This window comes from Notothenia coriiceps, unplaced genomic scaffold, assembly GCF_000735185.1.
Source record: "Notothenia coriiceps isolate Sejong01 unplaced genomic scaffold, NC01 NC01_scaffold00029880, whole genome shotgun sequence".
Classification (NCBI taxonomy): domain Eukaryota; kingdom Metazoa; phylum Chordata; class Actinopteri; order Perciformes; family Nototheniidae; genus Notothenia; species Notothenia coriiceps.
Genome location: NW_011362581.1, coordinates 5,448 through 21,720, shown reverse-complemented (window position 1 = coordinate 21,720; position 16,273 = coordinate 5,448). Strand labels below are relative to the sequence as shown.

At 39.8% G+C, this 16,273-nt stretch overlaps 1 long non-coding RNA gene across 1 annotated transcript in view; it reads right to left on the bottom strand.

Annotated features, from left to right (window-relative positions):
* Nucleotides 1-10,406: 10,406 nt before the first annotated feature.
* The window catches only part of LOC104959095 (uncharacterized), a 10,027-nt gene continuing 4,160 nt past the window's right edge, over nt 10,407-16,273 (bottom strand). Inside the window, exons 3-4 of the long non-coding RNA XR_799828.1 lie at nt 11,610-11,708; nt 10,407-10,539 (exon numbers count right to left, since the gene is read on the bottom strand). This is a non-coding gene — a long non-coding RNA (uncharacterized lncRNA). The remainder of the gene's footprint in view (nt 10,540-11,609; nt 11,709-16,273) is intronic.

Below are 16,273 nucleotides of genomic sequence, written 5' to 3'. Positions count from 1 at the left end.
ATTTTGACAGACAAGATGGCCAGTCCGCCACTGCACCCAGCCCAGCCCACGTAAACTGTCAACGGGGGGAGTCTCGCTGCGGGGGAACGGTGGACCTAGTGTCCCGACCGGAGTGGGAATAATAATAATAATAATAATAATCCGTACATTTTATCCATTAATTTCCCCAACATTGTGGTAAAAAAAACCACACGTTTAATCCATGTTGGTGTACTACAACTACAAAAAGCATCGGTTTGTTTTCTCATCAGGAAATGCGGACCGGCTCACACAAACAATTTTTAAATCATCTTCCTCACGATCATTTAATGTATCATATGTTCGCCGAATTGACATGAAAGCACTAATAAATGTAGTTTCATCCACTTGAGTTTACAACTACAAAAATAATCGATTTGTTTTTATATCACATCCGACGGGAGGAAATTCAGCAGCTCTCACTACCGATTTGTAATCCTAATTTAATCATCATCTTCACCACGATCATTTATGTTTATGTTCGCCGAATTGACATGAAAGCACTGACAAATATGAATATACTGTAGTCAACTTCATTAAAACGTTATTAACGTGCCTAAACTCAGTAATTCACAATTTCTACGCATGACAACACACTTTGTCCGTGTTTGGCTCTCTCGCCGCACAGTGAAGCGTTCCCGCATTGACGTCACTTCCGGCTTCCCCCAAAACTTCAAAATGAGTCGAAGGAATTTCCCCGCGATGTTCGAAATTATTGATATTTATCGGAACGGTATCGCACCTTCTTTTTTAAACTGACGGTACGAGATGACTAGTAGCCCAATATTTCATTGCACAACAGTTGTTGGGATGGTGTCACAGGCTCTTTAAACTGTCGCACTTTCTGCTGTTTCTATCGCGCATTGCCGGTATCAAAGGGTCTGTGCCGGAAATATCAAACATTTAATAAAAGTGAAAAACAATGAACAAGACTTAACGTATTAATAATAATTAATTATATTTATTCCGTTTGGATGTAGGATTTTTGACTTTGTTTTGAGCAGTGATCTTCAGCAGAGAGCTAAGCGCTGTCAGACCGGACCTAACCCTGAAAAGTATCATCATCTGAAATTAATCATTATGTTATTCATATTAAATACATATTGTATTTTTACAACTTGAATTTAGAAATACTCTGTTGTAATTATTGATGCATAACTGTGTTCATCCATTCAATGTGGCATCTGCTATAATGGGGTTAATGTATGATATTACTTAATAATACAATACATTATAATATGATAATTATATTTTAGTTTTATTCATTTCTTATTTCATAGTTTCTCATTATTATTATTTTTATCGCTCATCTTATTTGTGATTTTATTAATCTGTCTGAATCTATGCTATCCTGTTTTTCACTCTTACCCTGTTGCTGTTTGAACTACTGAATTTCCCCACGGGATTAATAAAGGTCCATCTTATCTTATCTTAATGTATAAATTGATTTACTTCAATCTAAAAAAACACCCCAACAATATTACAAAAAATATACTGCATAAAGCAAACTATATACTTTATTTGATCTAAAATATTGACGTTTTTTCATTATAGTAGCCTGTGAAAACTATAACAAATAAGTGATTAAATGCTACAGTATTCAGCAAACACAACTACAGAGCTGCAAACATTGCAAACAGACTAAGTTCTACAACACCCAGTTGTCTTTGTGTATTTGTGAATGAAGCGCCATCTCATGGTTAAATCCTGTAATTGAACAAATGGGGAAATTGGGCAACGCTCTCTAGTAATTTGGCAACACCCCCAGCCACTGGGATCCGCTGGGCTTTTGACTGGGACACACCCATTTGAGTCGTATCTGGAGTGCTACATCTGTAGTACTCCCTATGTGGTTAGGCTAACATTATTTCAAGTTATTCACTGTACTAGCTAAAAGGCTGCTGAATGGTCAATGCTGTGGGAGGAAAATAAAGAATACATAAATGATTATTGATATGAGGCGAATTATCTCCACATATGTTTTGTGTAAAAACAGTAATATAGGTAGGGATTTGTCGCATTTTGATTGGCATTAAGCCAAAATGTGCTGAACGAGAAATTCAAGTGTGCAAAAACACAACAAATAAATGAATGGATAGCAATACTATCAATATTCATTTATTCATTCTTTATTTTTCTCCCACATCATTCCACTGCAATAATATCACAATTGATTTACTATATATTCATTGATATTATTAAGTATATTATGAATGATCTAACAACATTGAATTGCCTTTTGCAAGTATCTGAGCTTGATACAGGAACAAAATGTTCATAATAATGGGGATTTATTTATTTAAACCTTATCCCTGCAGCCTTCTCTTTTGAGGACATACTATACTCGATGCACTTAACAGAACAGCATCTGCAAGCACACGCTCCTTTTGTGTTGCGTTCATAAGTCGGGAAATATCTAAAGGGCTACTATTTTTGGGGGAACGGGAAGAAGCAATTACCTTTATTTGGAGAGTGGCAGACTATAATAATGAGTAATATAAGAAACTCATGTTCACAGAAAATAAAAGTCAACAGATATTACTTTTTAAATGATTAATAGGAAATGCATACCGCACATTCCTTGCATAACGGTCGGTAATGAGCCCAGTAATACTGTTGTGTGACTAAGCTAATATTCTCTCCTAAAGAGTTCCCTATGGTGGTGTTTCAGATACAGCGCGCTGGCCATTATTCTGCTGGGGTGTGATTTGCATTCCTGTTGTTCCTGGTACTTCTTCTTTTTGTCTGTGAGGACAGGAGTACCACAGCATAATTACTCATAACCCTAATAGAGCATCCAGGATTGGCCCCTACTAGCGGGCCCCTCTCCAAAGCAATGAATCACTATAAAAAACAATGAAAGGATTATTCATGTGTAAGTGTGATCTGCTGTCTGTGTATTACCATGGATTTATATTCATTATTTCATCTTACATGATAAATTGGGGAGAATTAAAAAGTTTAGCAATCTCTAAATACCACAGTCTGCACATAATGTACTGTATTTAAGGATATTTCTATCCTTTCTACAACTGAGAGATCACATTCTTCTGTACTTTAAGCATTAGGGCAATACATGCATATGTTGATCAATAGATTCCATTCTTATGTCTGTATGCTCAATAGGAAGAGCCAGGAAACAATTGCTCTAGCTTGGCATGAAGACTGAATTCAGGGGGGAAGCCAAAACTCTTAAGATCTCACTACCGGCACCTCCTTACTTTTCTGATTTGCAATTTCTGTGTTGTTTGTTCAACCCATAGCAAAATAGTAACTATAGTATTAACAGATGTTGCTTTTACCGGGTTGTGCCAGGTTATCCTGACTTCAGGAAGTCACTGCTGCTGGCCAGGAAATAGATTCATTGTTTTTGCTCTTCTGTTTTTGTGCAGATTAAGCAAACAATACATAATGTGTTAATTAGTCCGCTTTAGAAGATTAGTTGTTTTCTCTGTTTATCATTGTACGCTGAAGCTTTTGGTTTGAGGCTGTGGGGGGAAAGCATGTTGTTTAAGATGTCAACATGGGCTCTGGGAATGGGTTTATGCAAAATGTCAGGTTAATGGAGTGTCTCTACTTTAAACAGTCCTCTCCTGCTGATGTTCAGGTGTATATCAGTATGTAGTGTCTCTACTGGGACATGTCTCCATGCTTTAATGTTCAAAAAGCTCTTTATTGTTCTCATACTGCCTGTGCTGCGGCACCTCTTTTCACCCTCTGTCTGAAACCAGAGCCCAGTCTGCTCTGATNCTTGTAGATTACACTTTTTGTTATATTCCATGGAATGCTCTTATCCCAATAGCAATGAATATCTTAAGTGCTTTGACAAAAAATATATAAAAAAATGTCATCAGTGGAAGCCGTAGTACTGTAAAAAAGCACGACCAATTATTTTAGCCGGCCCGGCTAAAGTAACTGGATGGCCTACCTGCCTGTCAGCCTTCCATCTGTGCACAAACTTATCTCATGCGCTCATTGGTCATGTGCGTGTTGGTGTGTGTTGGAGTAGGGGCTCTGTAAGGAAGTGGCAGATTTTCTCCGGTCGTGTATTTTCAAATTCTTGCGATCTCAAGCCGGTTCCTCAAACTTACATACCCTACCTTTAACCTACTGCAACTTGAAAAGCCTGCAATTCTACAACACACAGACTAATAAGAAATACTTTCCATCAATTTACAACCCATGAAGATGTAGAAAAAATGCTGCAAGGGAATATAGAACCTGCATTCCTAAAGAGGACATATTATGGTAATTTTCAGGTTCCTATTTGTATTTAGTGTCTCTGCTTCAGTGACATGTCTCCATGCTTTAATGATCAGAAAGCTCTTTATGTTTCTCATACTGCCTGTGCTGCAGCACCTCTTTTCACCCTCTGTCTGAAACCAGAGCCCAGTCTGCTCTGATTGGTTGGATTGTTGGCTCTGTTGTGATTGGTTAACCGCTTAGAGATGTCCCGCCCCTTAGACTATCATTCACAATGTGTTACAAAATACATAAAACAGTATTCTGATTGCATGCTTCAAATGCAATGGCAGATACTGTGCTGAAAACGATGTTTATTATTATACATATTGTTATTATTGTTAGGTTTATTATGCTCTATTTGTCAGATTCTATTTGCAATGTTTCTGCATATGTTTTCTTTATTTGCTGTGTATTTTATTTGCCGGGTTCTCAGGGCCACTGTGTGTACTGTTGTTATTTTTCTCTGTTGATCTCAGATAAAATAAACCTAATAGAAAAATAATCTGAACACATCTCCTGTAAGAACTCAAAGGTTTATACTCTTTGTATACAAAGCGCATTTACCATCCAGACATCCTGTGATGCAGAGAAAAGCCGTGATTCATGTTCTGAAATGTTTTCTTTCATCTCCAGATCAGGACGGCTGGTTGGGGAAGTTCTCTGGAGGGCAGGAGTACCCCCTGCTGTGGAAGGAAGGTGAAGTCTACCTGCTGCCTCTTACTGAGGAAGACATCGGCTTCTACAAAGCCCCCGGTGAGTCGGAACAGAAAATAGTAGAGATCTGTGTTCATCCATGAGGACACATCGTTACCTCTGGCTAGATGGTCCCCAGGAAGCTTTTGTCATATTGTTGACATTTATGTTATTAGATAACAAATCCTCCAGTTGTTGCTTTTCTTGCAAATATGTTAATGACACCGTAGCGTTCTTAATACCCATAGCTTGTTCCTGTTGTTTCTTAGTAAGATTAATAAGGGTCTCTGGCAGCGGGTCATGCGGCAGTTATTCTGACACCGTTTCCTCCAATCTGTTATCAGAGCCATTAGAAGATAAGGGAATAAGCTGGCCCGGCTACAGGATTTAGGGCCCATTTTCTATCTGCCGCCCAGCAGCAGAGGCCTGATGGAATTGGATGTCTTGGCCATGCTGGAGAAGCAACAAAGTAGAAATTGGCTCGGCTTCTTCTTGTCTCCGCTAAGTCGTTTCTAGGCATCAACTCACAGGCTCTCCAGCCACCATGCAGCTCGCAGCCAGAAGCAAAACAGGAGCAATCCCATTAACTCCGCATCCTGGAGGCTTAATGCCCAAAACGCACGATCACAGAGAAACGGCTCCATTTGGAGGCATCTTTTTTTAGAAGGACGAAATGCTTACAGCGGGATGTGACAAAGCCTGGTGGTCAGGCATAATTTGTAAAATGTTATTATAAATGTGTGTGTGTGTGTGTGTGTGTGTGTGTGTGTGTGTGTGTGTGTGTGTGTGTGTGTGTGTGTGTGTGTGTGTGTGTGTGTGTGTGTGTGTGTGTGTGTGTGTGTGTGTGTGTCGTGGCCATGAGTCCATAATGAGTGCTTGCATGCTTTGCAATGTATGTGTAATTAAAAATGTGCATAGTTAATAGTTTATTTTAAAGTTTCTTTCTTCTTCACGCAGTTTATAGTCTCTGTTGGCCACGAAGCACAGATTAGTGGCCCGACTGGCCGACAGCAGCTTTGTGGCAGCCTGCTTATCTACTTCGCACAGTGCTTGTTTATGTTGTTTCTCCGCATAATAAATGCACAAATCTATTGCCTTGCCATCCCTATTAATGATCTCATTTTCTCTAGCTTTGTTTTTTTATAGGGGTGCATGTGTACAGTTACTTTAAAGATTAGACCGGAGTGGCAGCGGCTTTGAAGGCAGCTCTGAAATTCCCTCTCTTCCCCAACGTCTCTTCTCTTTTATATTTAATTTGTGAATGTGCTGAAATCCCTGCACTGTGTATTCACCAACGTACCAGATAATTCTGAGTGACAAGTCGGACATCATATATGAAATGCAATTGCTGTGATTCCCAGGAATGTATTTGTTACCGTAGTTTGTCTTGGCTTCGGGTGTCAGACTAGACAGGATTCAATCATATAGGCTTTTTTTTTTATCAAATTGAATTTGTAGAGAGAACTAGTGTTTGGGATATGCGTCACTCATCAAGCTCCACAAATATCATCCAGCGCTAAGACGTTACAGAAATTCTCTGAAAAGTGTCTAACAAGGAGTCTTTGGACCAGACAGAGAGTTTGAGAAAGAAAAATAATTTCAATTTGAGTTTCCTGATTTTCTCATACCAACGCCACTTATACCTTTTTCATCTTTCATTTCTTCAAATCACTCAGGCAGGACATAAGAATTGCTCCTTCTATTTCACTGCACGAAAACGTTTATTTTTTGAAAACATCTTTCAAACTCTCTTGTCCAAATTACTTTTTCTCACCAGTAAGTGCCCAAGTCATGAATGTATGAAGGTAGACATGTGTGAATGTGTATGCATGCAGACACTTGGGGACACCATCGTCCTCTGAAGCATGTGCAAAGCCACTTGTCCTCCTCCTGATCCTGGACATCTGCTTGACGGTTGACACACGCAGAGTTCAAGTCCCCCCGGAGTCTGAGCAGACTGAACACTCGAGCGCAGCTGCCAGGAACTATCACAGACAAACCTCAAGCACCTCCCTAAACAGTCGCTCTGACCTACCTCCAACCATTGCGGTCAGCACTTGAGTCTGCTGGACGGTAACCGTGGCTCTTGGCTGAGCGGAGTTTCATGCTGAAGGGGGGAATCATATACCACGAGTCCTTACAGCCATCTGTTGAGAAGCTTGCCATGTTGATCCTTAGCACAACCAACCTGCTAAGGCCTGAAGCGGCAGGAAGACAAGAAAGTGAAAAGCAGACAACATTTTAATGAAATAACCCTCTAGTCGAAGGCAGAGGAGCAGCATATGGCTGCTCTTGTGTTCAGGAGGGGAACAGAGAGCAAGGAGAGCAGCTCCAGGCTAACTGTCACTCTGGTTCAAGCAGCAATTGCAGCTGAGAGCCTCACACAACCTGAGCACTAAATGCACCCAGCGTCTGCATATGAGCCTGCCTGGTGGCCTCGTCGTCTGGAAACATAAGCAAAAGAGAAAGGAGATGTAGCTAAGGGAGATGAGAAAAATTGGGTAGAGAGATAGAGACAATAGAGAACAAAAACAGGGAATAAAGAGTGCGGAGAAAGAGAAGCAGAGAGAAAGTCAACTAGTGAATGAGTAAAGAGTTCAGTAGGCTTGAAACCAATGCAGTGATACTTGTTGTCTGACCACATCTAGAAGTAAGTGTGTATACCCAGTCTTCATACTCAAAGGCTTGGTGAGAAGCCATCACAGCCTCCGATTGGCTGCATGACTTTCGAATCTCTCTCCAAAGCTCTGTGTCTCCTGCATGTTGTGTTGTCTGGACACAGTCAATCTTTCTGGCACTCTCTTTACTCTCATTCATGGTGTTACGCTTGGTTGCTCACACACACACACTGCAGGACTGGGCACACACACAGAGGAACTTTCATGCAACTGGTTTCAGCTTCAGAATTGCATTAAACATAATTTCCAATTTGGACAGTTGGACTTCTGAAAATAGCCAGTGTCAAGCAACTCAATATAATTGTTTATTCGACTCTAAGTTGCCAGCCAGGTTGGGCAATTTTAACCTGTAGTATTGTTGCATCTTATTTTGTGTTGTTTATTTGCTGGTAAATATCAAAGTGTACATTGTATATCGCTTTTTATTTGTAAACTAGCCTGCTTCTTTGTTTCATAATGATTTTCCTGGAGCCATTGGTGCATTAATGCTTATTCATATGCTGAGGGAAAAAACACAATCTAAAAGAGCTAAATTCTCTAGGTGAAGGACTGGCTACTCAAAGCAATCTCCGCGCTGTGTAAGATTAAGCGGGTGTCAAGAGAGACAGAATGAAATAGCCTAACATAATATGGATTGCAATAACAGCAGCAGATTTCCGAAGATTAGCTAACAAAACAGAAATCAAATGTTAGCAAATTGTTTAAACAACCTTCATGTTAAAGCCAGCCGTTTGAGAGGACAATCTACTTCTGAAGCACCCAAGAGACCATATTATTTTGTAATATTTTGGTTATAAGGTTGAATCAGTTTTTTGATTGGCTGTTTCAGACGGGTATCAAATGTGTTGCTCTGGGCTTTACACCAAGCAACTCAATTGAGAGACAAAATCAAAACTTTCCTATCTTCCTATATTGTATCTCCTATCAAATAATCTGTTTCAGAAAGTTACAATAATGTGTTGAAAATAGGCCCGCCAATTCCAAGATCAGAAAGATGTCTAGAGAGGGAATTTCAGACACTGTTCGACAATCTCTGGAGCTCTTTGTTTGAGCATACTGAGGCCTTAAGGCCGTTAAGACCGACAATAGCTCTTTGTCAATTCATTTCATTCTGTTCATCTCAGAACACAGCAGCATCGGCACAATGGTGCAGACGCCAAGGGCTCAGGCAAAGGATTTTGAACGTGTTGATTTGTTTCCTTAAATAGGGTGACGGTGAGGTTATTGGTTGCATAGGTGTATTTCATGTGTATATGAAGTGGCCTTCATCTACATATGTGGTGTATATTTCTTTAAAGCATACCTTGTGGTCATGTATTCCACCTGCAGACAGTTTAGTAGAGTGTAGCGAGTGGATCTGTTTAAAAGTTGAAAGTTTGTCACTTCACCCTCTGCCCTCACACCGTCTGCTTTGTGGTCGATTGGAGCCTCGGTGGGACCTGTGTTTGTGAGAGGCAGCTTTGATTGAATTGAAATTGAGTTGATTTAATTTGGTTGGAGCAAAGTCCAAACCCCCTGATTGATAGTTTGCTCCTCAGCCATTCCCCAAAAGTTATAGGGAAATCTATCAGCGGTGGCTTTATGTGTTTCTGGCAGACTCAGCACAGTCCGTGGACTTCAGATCATTCTGACACATCCATTGAAACTAAATGGAAATAGACTGGCACAGATTCAACCTTTGTTTATTTTCAATTTGTTTTGAAGTTGTTGATTGAACGTGCATGCATCATTTATTTCATTTGACCCAGGACTGTATGTTACCTTGAAGGACCCCAATGAATAGCTTTCAGTCATGTATTGCAACTGCAGGCAGTTGAGTAGAATGTAGTGAGTGGATCTGTTTAAAAGTGTGTCACTTCAAGCATTTATTCTGATACTCAGGACTTAAGAGGCCCTATTATGTTTTTTTAGGTTTTCTCTTTCTGTAGTGTTGCACTGTGGCGCAGTGGACTAGTGTGTTGATGTTGGGATCAGGGGAGCACAGGTTCAAACCCCACTGCAGTCAGCATGCCGTTGTGTCCCTGGGCAAGACACTTCACCCCAAAGGCTCCTGTGGGGATTGCCCACAGCATTGAGTATGTAAGTCGCTTTGGATAAAAACAAGTAACATGTAATGTTATGTAGTGTGTTATAAAGGTTGTTGTGCATGTAAATTGTCTGCAAAGGCTAAAATCCCTGTGTTCCCTCCAGGGGGAGTTTCTCTCCTACATGTTCTTCGTAACAAAGTATAATAACTATGTAGCTCTTGCGATTCTATTGGCTAGTGATCCAACACATTGTATGTGATAGGCTAAGGGGCGGGGCTTCTCTTAGTGGCTCACCAATTACAACAGAGCCGGCCAGCTAACCAATCAGAGCAGACTGGGCTCTGGTTTCAGACAGAGGGTGAAAAGAGGTGCTGCAGCACAGGCAGTATGAGAACACTAAGACTGCCAAGGCACACANATTGTGCTATAATTAATAAGTGTCTTGTGCATGTTTGTTATTTGTTCTGTAGTTCAACCAAATTGAATATGTTTGCCCTTATACCCTACTTTTAAGCTAAAAGGGCAAACATATTCAATTTGGTTGAACTACAGAACAAATAACAAACATGCACAAGACACTTATTAATTATAGCACAATAAAACACAGAAATCAAGGAAAATGAAGACGTGCAAATTCAGAAAGAACAAAGTAAACCCCCGGTCATTTGAATTTTAGCTGATTAATAACATCCCCACAGAAGCAAAGAAACCTTATTCATATCTGGCAAGTCTTAGACATACCTTCAAGGAAGTCAGAGGTGATGTGGACAGCAGCGTAGTGATTGGACGGGGAGCAGGCCAGCGAGTGGCCGAAGCAGAAACACGCCTGGCAGCCTGCTGTGTTTACGTGTTGTAGGTTGAAAAAGCCAGGCCTGCATCTGTAGGTACACACACACAAACATTCCCTCATGCGTTACAACAATTAAATATTGCCCCTCATTGCAGCTATTCATCACATGCCTGCTGGTTGCTGCAGTGTTATGGAAGATGGGGCCAAATGGAGCTCAGCTGCGAGGATCCTGAGCACTGACCTACAAACACTCTCTGGCACAAGGGTGGGACAGGAACAGCGCTAAAAATCAGCCTCTACACTCGTCACATTACACAGGAGAGGAGCCTGCTCAACCAGCTGTGAAATCAGCCCAAAAAGTCAACAAACAGGGAGCACAGAATTATTCAATAGTCTGAGACCTGGGGCTGTGTGCATTGCTAATGTCACAGTGAGTTCATCTGTTTGATCCTGTATCCCTGAGGAGCGAGATAGAAACAGACAGAGGGGCGCAGGCACTTGGTTATCGACGTGTTGCAACGGCACAACATTTGGAAGAAAACTCAAAACCTGGGAGAAATGCTTATACAAAATATTCTTAAAACTAAAGTATACTGATTTTGTGATTACCTGTCATCTGGACTAATGCATATTTAAGATTTTAATGCCATTACTTAATCACCTTACACTACTTTTTAGAATTATTTAATGTGTGCTTACCTCTTTATTAATATGTGAGTCTACTTTTGCCTTTTTATCTGCACTGTCCCCTTTGCAGTAACTCTGTACATTTCCCTGCAGTGGGACGAATAAAGGTTTTGTGATTCTGATTTTTGAGGACTGATAATGTTAACGTTTTACCCTAAAAATTTGGACTTTTAGTAACTTCATTTCCTAAAAATCATCAATGCTTTTTTTTTTTGGACTGAAAAAGTGCACAAATAAAAACAATAAATACGATTTATCTAAAAAGGAACCCATAAACATTGTTATTTTCTTTTTGTATTTGCTCCATAATAAGGGGAAAGTATTTTTTCTGTGAATGCTTACTCTGCACTCAAAGTAATGCATGGTCAGTAAAGTCTTTAGTTGTGCTATTGTGGAGGACTTCTCAGTTGCCTTGGTAACCATAGGTCATTTGCGCACATACGTGACGTTATAAAGAATCTTATAACTCACCTGTCGCAGCTCTGTCCCTCCACGTGTGGCTTACAGTGGCAGCGTCCGTCCAGAGCAGAGCAGACGCCCACACTGCCGCTGGAGGCACAGTCACAGGGCCTGCAGGAAACAAGAGGAAACAGGATTAACATCCATTGCACTCAAGAGAAAATGAGGCACATTATCAAGAAACAAGGAGCAGTAATTGGAAAGTGTGGACTGGTTTGTTTTTTTGGCCAATGTTTTGTTTATTGAAAAAACAGGTTCAATCATCCAGGTTCCCAATTGGGACAATGATATTCATCCATTTGATTTTTTTCTTAGAATTAACCCAACCCCCTCCCACCCATATCTTAAAAACCCATAGAGATACAAGTTGAATCATGGAAACACATTTATTCCATGTCAAAAAGAACACAGTAACAACAAATAAAAGAATACAAAATACATAAAATAACAAGTAGAGGTAGTAGTAGTAAGAGGGATAAGTATGTAAAAAGATAAATAAGAGTCTGAATAAAAAAAGGGAAATAAAATAATAAAGAAATAAATGTTCCACTATACGGTTGGGAGTGTTTGTCGGTTATTGAAGTAATCTATCAAGCACTGCCATTTCTTATAGAAACAGTCTGCAGAGCCCCTAAGAGTATCCTTTATCTTCTCAAGTTTGAGAAACAAAACCAGGTCCTTTAGCCAAATACAGGTCGATGGGGGCTAAGGGGATTTCCAATCTAGTAAAATTCTGTGACGAGCTAATAGAGATAAGCCACTATATCAGCTTGTTTGGCATTCAAAGTGGAATGGTCTCCTGGAACCCCAAAGAGTATAATATAAGTGCTTGGCAATTTTCTATCGGCTTCCCCTTATTCCACGTCACAGATGGTCAGCTACACAATCGCCTGCCTGGAAACAGTGGGGAGGCTTGCTCAAGGACGCCTCAACAATATGGGTACTTCCCTCTGGCCTTGAATCTCTCTTTAATAACTAGTCCACTCTGTGAATGTATTGTTGTCCTTCTAACAAGTCATTCCATTACACTTATTTGTTCTACATTTCTATCCAAGGCAATTTAGCGAAGAGTTTTTTTAGCTTTCGAAAACCCAAGCCATTGTAAGTGCAACTGCATTAGCTTCAAATAAGCCAAACCGTGGTACAAAAATGACCTTTTTGAAAAAATATTAATGGCCAAGGTGTATTAACGGTCAATAAAGACTAAGATGCTTGGTTAAGTACACAATCAAACACAAAAATTAAAAGGCTGTGTAAACAACCTTGATAAAAACGAGGCAAGGTGTTGGGTAATGTCAAAAAAGCGTTTGATCACCTGCATTGATTGATTACTTTTGTTTTCACCTGTAACACAAAATCTATTTTTTAATGAGGCACTATTACAAATAATGAAATGATCCCCAGGCGAGGCATCTCTACTTGTTTCTGCTCCAGTGGGCAGAGTAATTCTCACCTCAACCTAACGGCCTGATTGTACTGCATGGATGAGAGAAAGTGTGCGTGTTGGCATGTGTGTGTGTATAATTCTTTGAGGGAGAAAAATCTAAAATAAGGGTCAACTGTAAAATCATTATACGCTATTGATTTATGAATAGGTCATTGCCAAAATGTGTGATATTTATTAAAGGAAATGTGTTCCAAGGGTTCTTAAATCAGTAATGTGTTTTCACTAAAGGCTCCTTGATCTTGATCCTCTCTTTAAACCTGCATTAACTGATGCGTTCGGACGTTTATGGGCAAAGAAAACAAGCTGTGAACACAGTGCTGGCATAATAACCATTTAGGCTGATGAACTGGGAGCAATATTAGCATTCATTGGGAGTTTTATTTGCACCTGGCTGATGAAAAACCAATATACTCCCATTGAATCTCTAGTAGGTCTCCACTTTGCCTGGGAATCGTACCAATTTGCAAGCTCATATTGGAAATGTTTGCGGCCCCTTGACTTTGGACAGACGACTGTTATCTACTATGGGTTCTGTAACTTTAACTGTACAGAAGAGTTTGCTGTTGAGGGATTTTTCAAAACAACCAAGATGGCTGCAGCTGATGTGGAACTTTCTGTTTAAGTGAGGTGATACATCTGAGCTAAAGGAAAAACAATCAACTGCGCATAAAGCTTTACTTGAGAGGGAGAAGTGTTTGCTTTACTTCAAACAGGATTTGGCCAAAGTTTAATATACTGAGTCAAGTCTGTTTCTTAGGCGTGATTTGTCATCAACAAATGTTCTGTAATTGGCTGGTACTACTGTGTTTGATAGGCAAACATAAACGGAGGGTTTCCAAATAATTTAACATTTCTGGTAATGGTTTGTCTCCATCAGCTTATAAGAACCACATCTGCCACTTTATTTAACTAGCTAACTTTGCCTTTCCACTGTAGCTGGACTGTAACCACTCAGTCATATGTTGGGGCTTGTTCGTGAAAAACAAAGGACTGGAAACAGCAAGCTAAGGAAACTACATGTCTTTAATAATATCTGAGAGGGTGCTTCTCTGATTGTGAAGCCCTGAGGCAAATTCGTGATAGTGAGGCTTTATTATTAATTCACTTGGCTAACCAATTCTCATTTTATGTGGATTTTAACTACTCTATGTTCTACAAAAACAATAATTATACTATCATGACCTCTTTTAAATTACGCATAGTCCTTGCATTCATTGTTAATAGAAAATTATTGAATGTAGCAGCTTTAAAATCCCAAGAACAAATGCTAAAACTGAATTTCAATTTGTTTGGAGTTCGTTGTTGTCACAGTATCCAGAGTGATGTGTTGAGAAATACTGTTAACACCAAACATTCATTGTTATGCGAGACAACGGCCTCGCATCTTAGCATTCCCTCTGCAGGTAGAGGGGGTCAGGGAGAGATATGGCGGACTTCTTATGAATATAAACATACTTCTCTCACACACACACCAACACTCTATTGGTCCTTGCTTAAACTCCACACACACACACACACACACACACACACACACACACACACACACACACACACACACACACACTCTATTGGTCCTTGCTTAAACCACACACACACACACACACACTCTATTGGTCCTTGCTTAAACCACACACCCATACACCCACACCCACACCCACACCCCCACCCACACACACACACACACACACACACACACACACACAGACACAGAGCTCTCAGTTCAGAAAACGTTGGAATCTGCTTTTTATCATCAAAATGTATGCAGTAGGTCAATGTAACTTTAAGATGCAACAAAAAAACAGACTGAGTGTGCAAAGCCTCAAAACCAAATCAGCCTCATATCTCTGGGATGAAAGAAACTCAACCTATCTTAAAATCAATTAAACCCACTGAGCTCATTCTTTCAGCATACTGAAACAATCAAAATCAGAGCTGAATACAAATACAAATAAACACGGCCATTTTGTTTTTATTCACCACCTCAATTATAGACAAACAATTTTAATCAGCCATCAATCTGGAAATAAAATATTTTTCACAATCAGTGATTACTTTGTCTCAGCAGGGAACCATCGAACAGTATCTCTAAAAATAAATAAAAGCATTTATTGCCTGTATACTAAATAATTAAATGTCAGGAATTAAACAAAAGTATGGAATAAGCTTGTATTACTAAGATGACATTCCTGATCTATTAAAAGCCTATTAATAAATAGATGATAAGTCAAAAGAGATTATAGATTTTGTATGCAAGACTAGATAAACCTTTCCTAACTAAATCATTATATATTCACCTGCAGGCTAGCAGGGAGGTTTTTAAAGGGTTAAGTTTACTTTTGGGGTAGGCTGGTGCTTAAGCAGTTTTATGAAGGCAGCGAGGCTGGATCCGGTCACCATGGAAGAGACAGCAGGGTCTCTGACTTGGATCTGGGGGGTCTTTAAGCTTTTTAACTGGTCAGAAGGTTGGCTGACTCACCAAAACACAAGCCATTTGCAGGAGGAATGAACTCACTAGTTCAATAGTTTACAGGAGTTGTGGTCAGTTGAACACAAAGCAATAGGCCAGTCTCCATTTAGTAGAACAGTTTTTTTAATGTGTTATTGTTCTGCTTTCTAGGCTTGGATCACCATGACACTGGATAATTACATCTGCCAGGGAGGTAATGTTTCTGGTTTGGTTTGACTCTCTGTTTGTCTGTCAGCAGGAATAGAAAAAAAAGTATGTCCTGATTTTCAAAACATTTATTGTAAGGTTGTAAAAGAAGAACAGGAGTGGACAAAATCACGGTTAGGATATGCAAATGATATTTCATCTTTGTTACTTCACTATATGATGTCAGAATAATTTGAAAAACGTGTTCCAGACTCGAATAATTCACATAAACGCCCCCTAAAGTGCAACAACTAGAAAACAGGTCTCAGTGTGTGTTTAAACGTAACTTGCGTTCTTGAAGCATCCAGGCTGTTCCACATTACGACTCAAAGAACCTGAACAAGTTGGAATACGACTTCCCATATTGGAAATGGGACCATCAGAGGAGCATTCAGTTTGATGAGGGCTATTCTAGCTGCCACATGTTTTCAGTTGACATTTTTGAATATTTGAGAAAAATGTTGCATCGTTGTCCAATTATTTGTATAACACTCACACACACACACACACACACACACACACACACACACACACACACACACACACACACACACACACACACACACACACACACAC